The 15313-nt window shown below is 29.8% G+C and overlaps 1 long non-coding RNA gene across 1 annotated transcript; it reads left to right on the plus strand.

Annotated features, from left to right (window-relative positions):
* Window positions 1-1074: 1074 nt before the first annotated feature.
* On the plus strand, window positions 1075-11193 carry LOC107420145 (uncharacterized). The gene is made up of 6 exons (XR_001581656.4): window positions 1075-1317; window positions 2914-3281; window positions 4781-5294; window positions 7939-8185; window positions 10104-10222; window positions 10389-11193. It is a non-coding gene; the product is annotated as an uncharacterized LOC107420145 (long non-coding RNA).
* Window positions 11194-15313: the final 4120 nt, after the last annotated feature.

The following is a 15313-nucleotide window of genomic DNA, read 5'->3' on the forward strand; positions in this document are numbered from 1 at the left end:
TTTTAAAAAAATGGTGCAACCTAACTAATATTTAACTGTATCAAATTTTTAACTAGAAGATATTAAAAATACAGATTATTAGAACAAATTTTAAAATTTAGCACTTTAATATCTTATAATTCAGAATGCGATATAATTTTTATATATCAATCATGTGAAATGGTTATTGAACTTGCCAGTCAAAAGTCAACTAGGCTTTAATTGCAACAAAATTGAAAAATCAAGGACCTAAATTGATAAGTTAAAAACTTAAATTTCTAAACTATAAAAACCCAAAAATTCGAAAATATTAAAATGCAATTAACTCATTTATATATTATTTGGTAGTGTGATTAGTTTTTAATTTTTAATTTTTAATTTTTTTTCCTATTTGATTGTGTATAATTTATTTATGTCAAGTATTAATTAATTGTAATTAAAATTTATTAGGCATTAATTTAACTATAAAATTAAAATTAAAAAAAAAAGCAAAAACACCAAATTGCACTATCTTTTAATCAACATCTATTGACATAAACAAGTCATACAATTAAATAATTAAAAAGAACTAACTATAATACCAAGCAACACCAAAAGGACAACTTCAAGTTCTTATACCCACCAGCTTGACTGTTGATCTTGATCTTCTTTTTTCTTTTTCTTTTTTAATTTTTTAAAAAAAGTCTGTTACTTTGGTGTTTTAAATTTATGACATTTTTAATCATAGTTGTGAATGACTTATCAGCTGAACCAATAATAAAATATATGAATATTTTATTTTATAAAAGAAAATAATATTGTTACTCACCAAAAATGAAAATAGTATTGCTATATCAAAATATATAAATTCATTAGAATTCCAAGAACAGGACCACTGAATGATCTATCATCTAATTGGAGCCAAGGCCAATTATGGGCCTATGGCCTATATACACTTTTTTTTTTTTTGAACGCCTATGGCCTATATTATTGAACATCGGGGAATTTCGCCTAATACCCATCCAAATAGGTGGCTAATTATATTTACCCCTCCTTCTTAGGGGGTTTTTTTTTTATCTACCCACTAGTTTCTATTTTACACTCAATGAAAAAAAAAAATTACTTTACTTTCCTTTACTCCTTCCCTGAGAAGCCGACAATCCCATTGAAAAAAGTTTTAGCCTTCCCACACCTCTGCTTTCCTTTTGTCATTCTTCTTTAAGAAAACCCACAATCCCATTGGGAAACAAAAAAAAAAAAAAAAAAAATTGCTCTACCTCTGCTTTCCTTTCCTCCATAAAAGGCATCTCTCACTTCTCCTCTTACAAACATAGGAAAGACAAAGGAAGAGGGTTTGAGGTAAGGATGTTTATCTATGTATTTTTATTTTTATTTTTACGATTTTTATAGTTCTAATAGCTATGGTTGTTCATTTTGGTTTGCTTAGCATGGGTTCTTTGCAAGAAAAGAAAAAAAGAGCTTGAGTGATACTTATTATGCTTGTTATTTTGTGATTTTGATTTTAGCTGTTATGCTTTGATTTTAGCTGGTGTGGGTGCTTGAATTAATCAGTGTGCTGTATATTAAGCAAAACCAATGTCTGTTGTGTATTAAGAAAAACCAATGTCTTCCACATTTTTAAATAATATGTGTATATATATTTAAAAAATTTCCTTCTAAAAGTTCATAGACCCATATAAAATATTCATAATACATGGATCAATTATGATTATTGAAAATCGGTTAAAAATTGAAAATTTGGTAAATATATATCGAATTAAGTTTTTTTAACGGAAGTCATTATAAACCAGCTTTTGTGAGAAATTGATATTGAGTGTCATTCAAAAATGAAAAGAGGAAAAGAGCAAGTGTGATTTGACTAGAAAATATGGTCAGAAGTGTGAGATCCAACTAGGTCAGAAAAAGGGTTCGCAACTAGTTTTTATGTTAACAGGTGACCCATCGACCCACCTAAGGTTGAGGGAAGCTTAGACGATATACCGTTTGGTTGACATCACTAATGATGTCATTTTTTTGTTTTACTTTTTTTTTAAAAAAATTATAATCTTTTTGGGATTTAATTTATCCGTAAAGCTTTTTCTTTTTTTTTTTTTGAAATATTGATTTTTAAAGCCAAATAGTTATATGTATTTTTGGTCAATTATGATCTTTCTTAATGAATATGGCAGACCAACTTGCATTGTTTTGATATTTGTTCATTTGTTTTATAAGATTTATATATGTGATAAAAAAGTCAGAATAATTTTAATGAATATACTTATTAATAAATGTGTTTTGTAATACCCCATCCCGAAGTACACCGGAAATTTCTCAAATTTGACCAAAGTTGACCGGTATTGACCATCGTTGATGGGGAAGGGGTCAAATATTGACCTTTTGCTCCTGATAAAATTTTACATTGACCAAGGTACCGTTAAAAAGTACACGTTGTCACGAGTTCATAGACTAGTAGCACGTTGGAAACGGAGTTACGATTTGAAAGTTATGAGCTAAACAAGTTGAGGTCCAAACTGTCCAAGGGGTGCCAGAGTTGACTTTTTTTTCATGCAAAGTTGAGCTTTGACTCATGTATGGTTGTGAAGTACTCATCGATACGAGTTTATAGACTAGCGGCACGCTTAAATTGGACATCTGGTTAAAAAGTTATGGACCTGTAAATTTTTCAAATGCAGTATTATTTTAATATTATTTTTAAATATGTGAGCAGTGTGCCACGTGTGACTTATTAAAGGGTGCCATGTGTCATAATGGTGAGATACCACATATCAACCATGATTAAATACCATATTAATTTATTATTACTCTATACAATAATATTATTTTAATATTATTTTATATAATTGTTTATTTATTTTATTTTCTTTTTCTTTTTCCTTTTCTTTTTCCTCTCCTTCACGGGGAAAAAAACCCCCTCCCTCTCTCTGTCTCGCGAAGCTTCTTCCTCTCCCTCTCTTCCTCCCCGCCGGTCATCCTCCTCCTTGTGCTGCCACCAATGCCGGCCGGAATGAGCATCACCACCATGCCCAGCCGACGACCCATCACGCCAGAAAGTCCACGGTGCTTGCCATCAACAGGACGGCTGGAGACACGCCGAAAAACTGCATAAAAGCCTGCGGTGAGCTCCATTTCAATTTTCAGGATTTTGACCGTTACCGGCTAAATTTTCAATCCTATTCCCCAAACTCGAGCGTCCTGAAGCTGATGGTGGGCTCCGTTTGCCTCAATTAGAGCTCGTTTGTGGTGCACCAAGAGGACTTGCTCAACAGCGCTTCCCGATAGAAATTCCGAGCGCCGCCGACGAGGTATGCTAAGTTACTCTAAATATCGGTAATCTATGTTCCTCAAGCTTCCATTTGATATATAATATGACAATTGATTGTGGATATTTAGAATTTCGCTATTTTTGGGCTAATATTTATAAATGTTATGAAATTGAATAACTATAATTTATGTATATGGGTGTATATATATACATATGTGCGGGTGTACACCAATGTGAGGTTTTGACATGTTTTAGAATTCTCAATGCTAAGGTGTTTTAAATTTTTGAGGATTTTGAGTTTATAAATGAGAAAGGTTTATAGTGCTTAAGAGACATTTTCTTTGTCCTTTGTTTTGTCATGCTTAGTTGGTTGCTTGTCTTATGGAATTGATAGTTGGCAGCTCTTTAGAAGGGTAATGTTAAGTTCCTTTGTACTTATGGGGATACTTGTTGTTAGTGATGCCGAATTAATACGAGCTTAAGTTGGATTATATATGTTAAGATGACCATATGGAGGAGTTGTTGTACTTTATATACATATATATGTGTAGACTCAATTAAAAGTTCACCCACGGAAATGGTGTATGGCTACTAGGAAGCTTTGGTTGGCTTTTGAGTTGTGTTAGTAATTGAAACATTTGAAATGCTTGTACATGGTGTACTATAGTTATGAGATCATGATGTCCAACTTTAACTCCTTAAATCTATATATATATGGATATAAATGTATGTACATATACATGAGACCTATATATTTGTGTGTGTGTGTGTGTGGGTGTGTGAAAATATATATATAGATATATATACATATCTATGTACTTGTGTGCATAAAGACATTTATACATATGTATTTTATATCATTCAAAATTTTGACGTATATCATATGTGTTTAATATTTAAGAAACTGCTATTTAAATTTATGATGCTAAGTTATGTTGATTTAGTATATATATTGCCTCATATTTATATTTTGGGTTGTTAAATTAAGTGTATTTTTTGTTAATTAAATATTTGAAAAATGAATTTTATGTGTTGGATATTTAACTAAGTTATTATTTATATTGAAGATGCCAAATTGTGTTGAATTTGAATTATTGTGGAAGAGACTAATTTTATGAAATTATGATTTGAATTTTATTATGTTTATTGATGCTAAATGGAAATTTGATTTATTAAGGAATTTTTTATTTTTATTATTGTGATTTAATTGTATTTATTACGTATGAGCAATGTGTTTTCATTTAATTAAGTGTATTTGGATTTTAATATTATTTTTGGGCATGATGTGGTTTTAAATATTTTGAGAAAAATATTGGTTTAAGTTTGGTGGTTTCAAAATTATATAATTATGCCTTTGAAATATTATTTGATTGGTTTTATGATTTGGGGAAGAAATTAATTGTATATTATTATCGGTGGATTTATGCTAGTGTTATTAAAGAAAAATGTGGGATGGTGAATTTGAAAAATGGTATAATTTCCATGGTGAATTTTGAAAAAATTGCGTATTTTAATAATAAATATGGTTATTTATTTTAGATGCACCCATACACGTACCGGTGTTCTGTACTGCATATGTGATTATGATAAGCGCGCAAGTTGTAATGTCTCCCGTGAGTTGCCATCGGACCAAGGGCAGGCAAATTTGTTATTAGCTATAAGCTACCCCCCTCCATGGCCAGGATGACGGTTTAAGCAGCGGCGCTGTCGGGACGCCGTAGCGACCGTATGCAAGTTTCTCTTTTTAACCTCCTATCAGTCGGTGCTCGGGACGCTGGGTACCTTCGGGCACCACTGGTATATAGTATGGTGCATCAAGTATTTTTTATATGTTCGTACATATATTTGTATGTTATATTGTTTGATATTATACTACATATACCGCACCATACGAAGGCGGCGAACCAATGTGGTCCATGTAGAGGTAGCCCCATAATCATATTGCCTATGAGTCCAGGGGATCGGACAGCCAATATAGGCAACCACCCTGGTTTGTATTGGTAGCAGAGTACCGGCGACAGCTGGAATCATGGATCACGTAGCATGTTAGAAGGTACCGTACGTATCTCCATTACGAGCGTGCATATTTCATTTTATGCTATGGATTTTAAGATATGATTTTACGTATTTATGTTATGTTATCTATTTGTGATTTAATTTCTTACTAATATTCTTAATTGATGTTATTATATTCTTATTACTATTAATTGTATTTATTTATTTAATCATTATTGTCACTGTTATCGGGATTGTTATTATTATGTATAATGATTAATTTTATTGCAATTCCAATTTCTATTATTATCATTATTATAATTATAGTTGTTATTATTGATTTTTATTTTTATTTTTATTTTTATTTTTATTTTTATTAACATTATTATGAGATCTTTAATTTTAATTTTGCGATTGTTTTTATTATTATTACTACCATATGGTACTTTCGGATAAGTATCACAGCCTACGGGCAAGAAAGATAGCCATCGAGCAAGTATAATAGTCCTCAGACAAGTGGTAGCCTCTCGGTATGTGAGATAGCCCTCAGGCAAGTTACATTAATACATGTATGGGAATATAATATCCCTCAGGCAAGTTACATCAATTCCATCATCACTAAAACGTTTGTTATAGTTTTTTTATGATTGTTAATGTGATGTTGTTTACCTTTCTTTCTATGTTACGCATTGGAATATTTGTAAAATGATATTTAAAATGTATTCGACATGTGCAGCACTAAGTGGGTGGTGTGCGCAGACGAGAATCTATGATGGTATATTTTAATTGGTTATTTACTAAATTAATTCCATTATACGCCTTTTATATAATTTGTTATCGAAGTGCTGCCAGTTGTGAAACTTAAATTGTAGTAATGTGGGAGAAATAAGGTGGTGTATATAGAAGTGTATTTTCAGTGCAAGAAAATTGTGGTAAGTCCAACCCTTAGGGGAAGTTCTGCCGGATTTTCCATTGGAGGATCCGGTAGGATTTCCCTGGGATCAGAGCTTGTTTAGGGTTCCGATGAGAAATTTTGGATGGGTCCTGACATGTTTGGTCATTTTTTATGCTATCTACCGATTTATAAGTAGTTATTTATATATACGTATATATCTATGCACTTAAAATGTGGATAAAAAATTATTAGTATTATCAATTTATATTTATAAATTTTTTTATTGGTTTCATTTAAATATATTTTAATTTTAATTTAGTTTATAGTTATTTACATATACGTATATGCCTATCTACTTGAATATAGATAAAAATTGGTTAGTGTTATCAATTTATATTTATAGTTTTCTTTTTTATTGGTTTCATTTATATATATTTTATTTTTAATTTAGTTTTTTGATTAATTGCATTAAGTAGTTGATACTTTTTGCTACTTAAACTTTTAGATCTTTAGATATTCTTTAAAAAAAAAAAAAGTGCAAAACAAGGATAAACAAAATGCATAATGGTTTTGATTTCTTGTATTTGATTTTTTATTTAGATATTCTTAAAAGAATGCAAAACAAGGATAAAAAATTTGAAATTGTAGAATGTAATCTAAGTGATTTTTTGACATTAAAACCAAAGAAAAATAAAATCATTCGGGTTACATTCTACAATCTCAAATTTTCCTGTGGTAATCACTTAAGGTTTGGCTTTAAGAAAATTTCAAATTCTTTTTTATTTACCTTTTTTTGTTTATAATTACATTATGTACTGATGTTTCTCTGTAAACAATTTCTTTTTGGTGTTTGTTACTTCTACAACATAAATTTGCTAGAAAAGTTTTTTAAAGTTTTAAAAAATTTTACATGGTTTTAATTTTGTTGAGTTGTTATGTTAGTACATTATTATTAGTTGATGGAGATGATCAGAATGTAAATACCATGGTTCGCATGGTACATTATATATAACTCTTCATTATTTTCCTTAGTTTAGAGTAATTAATATTAGGGTGATGCTATTGTTATGGTTTGTGTGATTATGAATCAATATGGCATATTGAGAAAACAAAGCATTGTGAACACATTGTGGAACTCATACCATTTATATTTTTTGGTTCTTTTTCATACATATGGACTTCGCCTTGTATAATAAAGGGGAAATCACTTCTTAAATACATTTGTTAATCATGCATTGCTTTGTCCTTTTGTTGCCTGATTACTACTTGTCACTAATACCCCTTTAATATGTTAAAGACATTGGACACTTAACATATTCTTTCCAAATTGACAACTAACATCTACTTGATCTTGTTGACTTCTACTTATTCCATAGCTTTTATGTAAACTTTTGTCTTGCTTACATCTATAAATTTTTATTTTCTTGAAAACAACTTAGATGTATATATTTTTATGTAGCATTTCTGTAGGCATATCCATTATATGATGACTTTCTTGGCCTTCAATTTGCTAGTTTTAGAATTCTGTCCAGTTTATTATTGATCATTTATAAATTTATATATGTTTTGATACTCAATAATACTCTAATAGTTTTTCATAATCAGCTCTTTGTTAGTCATTTTGATCATATATGAATTTGTCCAAGTGGAATTTGCAAGGTCTGGCTAAAAAATTTCTTTTACTTATCTATTTTTCTCGTTTCTCCTTATGTCCTTAGTATTATGTTGTTGTTAAGTACTTAACCTTTAGTATTATGTTGTTGGTTGGTTCCTTTATATGCGATATTGATTACATACTGTACTTTAGAATGACACCAAGGAAGAAGAACTTACAATCTCATTTGAAAAAGGAAAGTATGAAGCTACAATCCAAGGAGTGCAGTGAAAGCACATCACCACCTTCGTCGAAATGTCAGTAAACTTCTAAAATACAATCCCAATTCAAGAAGTAAAGTACTAAGTTGTAATCCCAATTCAAAAAGGAAAGCACTAAGCTTATTCCTTTAACCAAGCTTCCCGTCGATATCCCAATGTTCTCTCCCCCATCTAAGTTGGTAAGTTTGATACTTTGTTACGTATCTTAATACATTAAATGTGTGTTTTGGTTCAAGGCTTAGCTTATGAATGTGTTACCATATTTATTATAGATATGCAAAATTATGAGATTTTGATGTGCATTTATGAATTCTGTGAGAGTTATCTCAGTTTTATTGATAATATGTTTTGAATTATTTATTCATGATTATTGATACCTCGTGGTAAAATTCTCCAGATGGTTTTTGATAATTGCCATTAGGCCATTGGAATTATTTTTAGTTTCTTATAGCTTGATTACTGAAGGCTTTATAAAAAATGCCACTTATTTAATAACGTTAACACATATGTATTTGGATTAGTTTAAACACATTAATGTCAAGTTGGATGGAAAAATAGTGTGTGCGCAAATGGTTGACTTCTATTCAATTTATAGTACATTATTTTGCAGGCCATTGAAACTTTTAGATGGAAGGAACGTATTTTCAAAGATGTTGATATATTCAAAGTTAGGGTGCATTCTTTTGCAAATCCAATGAAAGCAAACATTAGTAATCATAAGTGTACTTACACTTTATCAATTGAATCTATATAGAATGACCTGTTTTGGATCTTTGCTTGAACTAAAGAACTTTAAATTCTCTAGTCATTTAGTGCATAATCTGTAATAGAGAAGAGTTATGTGTAATGATCCTAAGGTTATCAAGTTCAACTTTAGTAGATCAAAAGTTCGATTTACTAAGTGGGAATTTACACTTATTACTGGTTTAAAATTTTGTCAGTTTCCAACTAAACTTGAAGTGCGCAATATTGAATCCACCAACCTACGTAAGAGGTTGTTAGAAGATAAATATGATCTTAAACCACCTGATTTGGAATGAATGTTCAAATATGCACATTTTGAGGATAATTGAGATGTAGTCAAGATCGCATTATTATATTTCTTAGTTTATAATGTATTTGAAATGGATCCAAGGGTTCAAATTAATAAAAAGTATGTTGATATTGTTGATGACATCAATGTTTTCAATTCTTATCTTGGGGCACTGTGAGTTATAAGGAGACAGTGGAGTCCTTGAATAATGCATTTTGTCATAGAAGAGAAGAGGTTGAAAACAAATCTAGCTTGTACGATCTAAAAGGTTTACCTTTGGCGTTTCGGGTACATTTTATTATCACATATAAATTTAATTGTAATTTAAAAATTAAATTTGATCACTAAAATTCTATCTTTTTTAGGTGTGGGGTTATGAAACAATTCCAGATCTTGGCAAATAATTTGCCAAACGACATAGCACTATTTTTCCTCGAATTGTCAAATGAAATGCTATAACTCTATCGGAACATAAAACTGTAAATTCTTGGTTTACCTCAAATAGCAATGTAAGATAAATTTAGTTCTACTACATACTGTACCAAAGTTAAGTTATACTATTTTATTCAACTTATACCAAATTTAACTTGAATGCTATTTCATTCAAGTTACACCATTTTCTTAATTCTAATATGTGATTTTCCCATACACTTTAACAAATTTAGTTATCATAAAATATGGACATATATAATTTTTTGTTTTTTGTTTTCCTACTTTTTCTATTACGTATAGTATGTTGTGTATTGGAAGTTATATGCCATTGAAAATGAGAGAACTACATATTATTGGCGAGCCTCAACAATTGAAGTACATGAGGTTCAATATATAGAACCACCATTTGTGGAACCGATTGCATCCAAGGTAAATGTTGGTACTCGAAATGCAGTAGAAAATAAAAAGAATGCCAATGTCCCATCAAAATCTAGTTTTTCCACATGGACGACATATGATATTGTTAGTTTATGTAGCAACTACATTCAAAATATGTACTACATAAGATTCATTTATATTGTACTAGTATTATTTATTTGTTTTCGGATACTAATGTTGAATAAACTAATCAGGTGAGGCAAAATTAAATGAAATAAACGAAGATGTAGCTGTCAAATTTGATGAAATAAAACAAGAGATGGTTGCCTTTAGGACAATGTTTGGTTCTCTCACAGACAAACTCAATTATTAGGTATTATATTATGGCAGCTTCAACCTATTAATAAGTTTGTTCAGCCATCTTTGATTGCATGTATTCATACCTAATATTTTAGGATTACATTATTCTTAAATTGTATACTTATTCATCGATACCTTTTTATTTTTCAAAACTACAAATTAACTATGGTATTATGCAGGCCGAACAAAATATTTCGCCACAATCACCGTCCTCTTCGATTTGACAATCATCCCCGTTGGCACCTTATGGTTGTGAGAAAAAAAGAACACATTATGACAAAGAAAGAATAAATGATGCTCCAGTGGAAGATGTCTATGGTACAAAAATAGATACTGATGAATGTCAAACACCACTCAATTCAGTCATACTTGATAGCTTCAATGCAAATGATTCATGGGCATTGATGCCGTATATTAGTGGATATTAGGATCTGCATATGGAAAGAGAGATTATTGATTTGGCCAATAATTTACAATGTGAGGCTCTGCATGTGAAATAAGATAGTGATGTGGTTGATGGTTTACAAAGTATGACGATTTTGACGAATGATTTTCTGGATAAAAGCTGCTTTGGTGGAGTTTATTAACAGTCACAACATGTCATCTCACCATACACTAATCTATGCAAATAGATAAATAAATAAATAAATAAATAAAGTTGAATCTCAAACGACCCACTGACTTAGCCAAGGAGAGGATGTTTGATGAATGGTAGAAAGCAGCAAAAAGTGAATCAAAGGTTATTATTGATTATGTGCAGTTGGACAAATAATTTTTTGACGTTCTACATACCCATGCTGGATGATTGACTTTCGATATAAGTAATATAGCTGATAATCATATAAGTTCATATGCACCATTTTGTCTATTGTATTATCACCATATAATATTTTTGTATTGTTTGTAGTATATAGACACTATTTTATTTTACATACGGAGAACGTGATTTGAGCATCACAATACATTCCCATAATGATGTGCCATAATGGATATTTTATTTTGGATAACATTATATAAGCCTACATTTTTGGTATTTATTGTTGAAAACATGATTTATTGGATTTAAAAGTTTATTGTATCCATTCGATTTGTTGTCAGGTATCAACTGAAAGGTGTTACTCTATGTTTAAGAAATCTTTAAACATATGTGTGTGATTCAACACTGTCAAGTTATGTACATAGGACCTCACTAAGATACAACATGCCGTTATGGAATTGTGATTATGTAAGTACAAATATGTTGGAAAATATGAATATTTCTTCCCTTCGTAGATAATGAGGTGATTTTGATTATTTCAGTTGTACATCCTTATCAATAATGGAGGCACCCAATGGCTTGGTGTATATATTAATTTGAAAGTATGCCACATAGATTTATATGATTCAAATATTGGAAACAAATATTTCCAAAACAAAGAACTTAAAAATGTCGAATGCATCAATTATATATTACCTTATTTGTTAAAGGATGAGAAGTATTATAACAACAAATCAAAGGTGCTTGTGAGTTTAGATCCATCCACCATATCAATCATCAATGACACACCTCGCCAAAACAATAATTATGAATATGTTCTACTTTGAAATTTCAGTTTGTTGATAATATTATCTTGTCAGTAAAAAAAAAATAATAATAATGCTTCTCATAGAGTTTTGGTTTCATCAATAGGCTCTTGGTCCTCTTATATATTGCACATGTTTTGCAATTTTTAGACTTTTTTTTTTTTAACTTTCTTGACCCTATATGTGTTTTGAAATCTACTAGAGTGATTGTAAGATATTTGCTTTGAAGTATATTGAGTACAAAAGCAATGGCGAAACTCTTTTATTCAAGCAGAATGACATTGATTGATTTAGAAAGAAATATGTTATGGAGTCGTATTTTAATAATTTTTCAATTTAGATCCTATTGTTTTTCACTTTTTCCATCTAAATACATTGATATAAAGCTCATATGATGATGTAGGGTTTGGTTATGAATGCCAAAATTACATTATGGCACCCTATTTTTTTGTATTATACTCAATGTGGTATTATAACTTTTGTATTCTGTATGATACCATAAAAGTTGTGCTCATAATTTTCTTCAATGCAACTTAAGGAATAATAAAAAATAAAAGAAAAAAATTAACCCATTAGTTAAAAAAAAAAAATGGTGCAACTGAAATTATCAACACTCTGTCTGTAATCACAATAACTTTTATTGATTATTTTTCCAAAGTACATATTTACTGAAAAAATTACTGAGGGCATCTGTGATATTCCCAATACACATTTCGGTAATGTTTTGTATGTATTTTTTTTTTTTAATAATACTTCATATGGTATTACAATTATTTTTATATTATGTATGATAATATAGAATTTATACTTATACATTTACTCAATGCAACTTAAAGAATGATTAAAAATAAAAGAAAAAAACAAATTATCCCATTAATGAAAAAAAAAAATTATGCAACCAAACTTACTAACGCTCTATCGGTAATCACGATAGCTTCTATTGGTAACATTTCTAATAGTAACATATTTATCGAAAAAATTATCGATGGCATATATCGGTATTCCCGATATACATTTCAATAATCTTTTTATTTTATTCTTTTTTTTTTTTTTAATAATACTCCATATTGTATTACAATTATTTTTTATTATGTATGATACCATAGAATTTCTATTAATATATTTATTCAATACAACTTAAGGAATGATTAAAAACAAATTAATTCATTAACAAAAAAAATTTGTGCAACCAAAATTACCAATGCTCTGTCAAATAATCACGATAGATTCTATTAGTAATTTTTTTAGAGAGTAATATATTTGTTGGAAAAATACATATGGCATGTTTGGTAGTCTTGATACACATTTTGATAATTTTTTATGGTACTTTTAAAAAAATAATAATAATTCATATGGTATTACAATTGTTCTTATATTATGTATGACATTATAGAATCATTATAGAATTTGTATTGATACATTTGATCAAAGCTTAAGGCATAAATAAAAAATGAAAAAAATTATGGATGGCACATGTATGACATAATAGAATTTGTACTGATACATTGAATCAATGCTACTTAAAGAATAAGTGAGAAAAAAGAAAAAGAAATTAAAACTAAAAAAAATTGTTATCGATAATTTTTCAGTGGCTATTAAAATATCATAAACAAAATACATGGCACACATTTAGCAACTATTAATAACATGTAAAGAACATTACTTAATTTTTATATAGCATAAAAAAATACACATCCAACTTAAGATATAAGCAATAACATACCCTCCAACTATTTAGATAGTATAAACAAATTTATAGTTTAGCTGTAAAATGTACTTTACGGCTGGTAGATAAATTTCCTCTTTCACTATTATAACCTGAATGGTGTTGCTGGTTGGTAGTGTTATTAAGTGGTACGGCTGCCTAACATGCTTTTCTACTGTAACCAACATGTTTACAACTCCCACATATATATTGATGACGATCTTCTCCTTGAGATAGGATCTTTTTTCTTTCTTGGCCTTTCTGACTTTTTGGCACTTTCATATGGAAGTACCATCTGATTTATGACGCTATTGGGAGCATGCCACTGGTTTTTATGTTTAAGTGGATATATGATCTCTGAGTATGCATAATGAAGAGACTCAATTGAGTAATGTGCAGAGCAAAGCATATATGGAGAAATATGTCGATAGTTACATGCCACAAGTGCATGAAGATTAGGAAATCCATCTATTTCGAATTCATTGCACATGCACGTCATACTTTCTAAATTGACTATTCCAACCAACATACCATGGCCAACAACCTAAAATTTATATAAGTTCATTAGAATGACACGTAGTCCTCTTGCATCATCTAAGCATTGTTGCATAATATTTTCTAACCAATTAGTAATAGGAGTCTACATTACAGTTGCATTACTTCAACATTCATACAACTACCTTTGTAATAAATCATAAATGTAATTGAGTAGTGGCAACATAGGTTTATCTTTAGCATCAAGAAGCATAGAATTCATGCTTTCTATAATGTTAGTGGTTATTATGTTGTACCTATTGACAGAAAAATATGATCTATCCCATTTAGTAAGATTTGCCTCTTTGAGATGTTGCACAACTTAAATACTAACCATTTTCTAGTTTTGTCATAATCATATCAAATTCCTCAATAATTTAAGCTCTGCATCGTTAAACAATGACATAATAGCATTAAAATCATTTTTTAACTTCTTAGCATGCAAATTTGTACCAAGATAATATGTGCAGTGGCCATGATGATTATTAGCGAAAACTACAGGTATCGCTTTTGCAATACTCGTATATCTATCCGATATAAAAAATAAATTGACATCATCACCAAACGCTTCTTTAAATCTCTCAAAAAAACCATGTGTAGTTAGCATCAATCTCCTTAAGGCCAATTCCATAAGGAAAAGGATAAATTTGATTATTCTCATTCAAACATGATGCGATATATAATAAACATTTGTATCTATTCTTCAGTATAGTTCTATATACAGTCACAACACTCCTCATATGACGAAAGATGCTAGCTCTAAGTGCCATAAAAAATATAGAAATTTGTTTTAAGTATCAGTTTCAATTCGAGTAAAAGTTCCTGGATTTTTGCTCTTTAAAACATAACTCCACAAAAGGAGTTTCGCATATGACTCTTCAGGTGTATCCCACAAACCTGAAATTGCAAATTCCTTAGCTGCCCATGCTTTACAATAGCTTATATTTACTCCACAATTAGAGCGCATGTCATGCATAATATCAAGTGGCTTGTATTGATATGAAATCTCATCGAACTTTGGTTGGATGATGTCTCGAACAATTGACCTTGTTGCTTGACGATGATCATTTTTCATGATATTTAAGGGGCAATTATGGTGATCTTGAAATGCCTTAATCATGAAGAATTCTTAATTTTCACCTTGTACCTTTGCAGCATGCAATCATAATTTGCAATTATCATTCACACAAACAATCTCATATTGGCCCCTATTTGATTTCTTTACTTTGAATTCAAAATTTCTCCTCATTATATACAAACAAAGCTTCTTTGCAACTCATTCTTATTCAAAAACAATTGGTT

The sequence above is a fragment of the Ziziphus jujuba genome, chromosome 1, assembly GCF_031755915.1.
Source record: "Ziziphus jujuba cultivar Dongzao chromosome 1, ASM3175591v1".
Taxonomy (NCBI): domain Eukaryota; kingdom Viridiplantae; phylum Streptophyta; class Magnoliopsida; order Rosales; family Rhamnaceae; genus Ziziphus; species Ziziphus jujuba.